Here is a 3,297-nt window from a genome sequence, read left to right on the forward strand (position 1 = left end):
TAATAATAAAAAATAAAAAAATAATAATTTTTTTCTTTTTTTAAACACCTTGAATTTCACGGGGGGGGGGGCGCAGGGCTCCGTTGGCGGGGAACAGCGGACTTCCAAGACAATGGTAGGGGAAACACTGACTTGTGATACAAACCATAGCAGGATATTGTCTCTGTGTTAAATGTCGCAAAAAATAATATTTGTATTTAATCATTTTCTGAATGATTTCAAATGTATTATGTACTTGTTCATCAACTAATGATTGTTAGTGAGTAACAAAAGTGAAGAAAAAACGCCAAAACATTGCTTATTCCAGCTGCACAATTTTGAGAATGCAGAACATTTTTATAGGTTGTGTCGACTCTCGGTTGGATCAAAGTATTTTTCTGTAATCGTCTCATTTCAAAAACAATATTTGATTAAACGTTAAAAATCTAATATGAGAGACAAAACTAAAACTAGGGCTGGGTGATAAAACAATATTATCCACTTTTAGTAAAAAAAATATTTTAGTCATAAGACCTTTACACCTGTACAATGACTTCTTATAATTCCTCTCCAATGGGAAGGGGCAACAAGTCCGCAACAAACCAATAAAAGTATTTCACATATAACTTGATAAAACTGAAGTCATCTCTTAAATTGAACTAGCTGCTTGCCTGTCACATGTGGTCCCGCGTGGTGCTAACTTAGTCTCTGTTGTTTGCTCTGCAGAGCTCCATAAGACATCTTAATAGCATTCTAGCCTGACACCAACTGTTACATAAGGCCCTACGAGATGCTCTGCTCCACACCCAGCTGTCGACTGTTGACTCACTAAGTGGGAAAGAAAACTAAAGGAAAGATGTGCAGAGGAGGCCGGAGGGAGGAAGGGAGGATATTTGGTAAACACTCGGATGTTTCCTCAGTTTAAAATACCATTTCCAATAACATCCAATCCTGCCCGTGATGCTTTTCACTTATCAGCATGTTCTACCATGCTCATTATTCATCCTGACTTCTCAAAATGCAATTCTTTCTTTTTTTTTCTGTCGTTGTTGCACCCACTAAGCAGTCTAAAAATAGCTGACTTCCACCTGTCTGCCAAAACTGCCGCTTATCTGGAGAACAGTAATCCAAAAGGACACATGCACTCGAAACACAAAAAAATACTTCATTTGTGGTACTCTCAGAGCTGACCTGGAGGTGTCTGGCGATCCATTTAACACACCGCCGAGATAATGAGCGTGCTGACACAGTCGAGCAGCAGCACTGTCATGAAAAACCTGAATCAAAGAGGGCTGTACCTCGGATAAAACTGGGGAGTTTCACTATTCTCCTTGGTAATGAACATGTAAATTATCCAGGAACAATATTTAACGTTTTTGCTGTGTTATCAAATGTACCTATTCCTTTTTTCTTTACTTTTAATTGATGATTAAGTCCTGAGAGGCAAGTGACAATCGTTTAAAGGTCCCATGTCATGCTTTTCTGGTTATTACCCATCCCCTTGTGTGTTATGAAGGTTTTTATGCATGTAAACGGTCTGCAGAGTCACTAACCCTCAAAGTACGCCCTGTAGCGAGTAAAACTAACACGATTAGCGATGCTAATGTGAACACCGACCATATCACGTCCAAAACAGTCGGGCATTGTTTCTGATAGCAACGTTTCTGATAGGGCCGTGGGTCCACATTTCAGATATTACGTCATATCGGACGCAAATCTGGATCAGCTCAGTTGTTTCCCCGTTTTTAGAGATTTGGGTAGGGGAGAACGGGGTAAGTTGAACCACCCCCTGTAACCAGGCAACGCCTTATAGTTGTAATCAAGTGACCAGAAATAATGCAAGCTCCACCCATTTCTCATTGCCTGTGAAAGAGAGATACTCATTGTGGTCTGGTAAGTAAACATTTTTACAAAAAAACGTTTTTTGCTTGTCAAAGTACATTTTCTAGATGTCAGCTATATCGGCTGTCATGTAAAAAAAAAAAAGTATCCAGGTTTAAACACATATATTGTATATGTTGATGTGTTGGCAGTGCATTAAACCATGTGAATCATTAAGCTAAAGATGACTGAATTGTAATGCTAGGCTATTTTTTCTAAAATGGTGGCTATGGGGTAAAGTGAACCATGNAAAGTTGAATTTACCCTGTGTTTGATTGGTAAGATGTATGAAATTGTATCACCATTTGTATGATTACTTTTCCTTTTAACATGTTAAAAAAAATCTATCAATTAAATCGAAAACTAAGCTTGTATTTGGTTTGTTATTTATTGTTTATAGTTACCTTTAAGATGTGTTGTAGGTATGCCCAGGTTTGAACAGGTATGCCCAGGTTTGAACAGTGGTTCAATTTACCCCCTGACCTGGATCAACTTACCCCTAAACTGGGGCAAGTTGAGCCACATGACTTTTTTTTTTTTAAGAAGTAATATTTTCACTGCCCTTGATCAAATATGAAGTATTATCATTGCCATTGATAGGAGACATCCTGAATTATAGGTGTGTGTTTTCATTTTTACTATGTGTCATGTCTCCTTGCTTAGAGGACAGCATAACTAAAAAATGGCTCAACTTACCCCACTCTCCCCTACGGAGGAAAAGAGAGGGTTTTATTTTCTCACGCTGCGTGGCGTGAGATCCCCAACACACCGGGGACACATGTTTATGTATAAAAGACATCAAAAAGTGCATTTTGCATGATAGGTCCCCTTTAATAATAGTTATCCATTTAAAAAAAAAAAAAAAAAAAGTAATTTAGAAAAAGAAATAATAAAAAGAACAAAATAATGAAGATAATTAAAAACGTAGCACTAAAGAATTATTGACTTGTATATTAAAAATGTATTAACAATGCATATAATAATATTCCTATTAGACTAGAGTTTAATGTAAATCGAAGGCATTTAAAAATATAATGTCCTCATAATGTACATTTTTACAAATAAAAATAAACTTAAAATGTGTGTATCTGCAGCACATCAGTGGAGAAAAGAAAGGGGTCTAAGCACGAGAAGGACAGTGTGTGGGCAGCGGTGGGAAATGGCCTGCGAGCCACTTAAAAAGCCATTTGTTCCTCAGCATCTCAGGGAACAGCAGCCTCGTTGGAATGCACCATTGACGCCCATTTTTTTCCCCACTTGAACTTTCCTCACCAGCTTATTGCTTGATAAACTCCCACCTGATGTCTGATGCTGAAACACTCCCAACCATCATCCTCCGCTTTCCCATCAGCGCTGCGGGGAATCAGAGTGGAACCCGCCTCAGGGGGGGATTGGATGTTACAGCGGATACCGGGGTGGATTATTAATGTTACAGCG

The sequence above is a fragment of the Notothenia coriiceps genome, unplaced genomic scaffold (assembly GCF_000735185.1).
Source record: "Notothenia coriiceps isolate Sejong01 unplaced genomic scaffold, NC01 NC01_scaffold00037977, whole genome shotgun sequence".
In the NCBI taxonomy this organism is placed as follows: domain Eukaryota; kingdom Metazoa; phylum Chordata; class Actinopteri; order Perciformes; family Nototheniidae; genus Notothenia; species Notothenia coriiceps.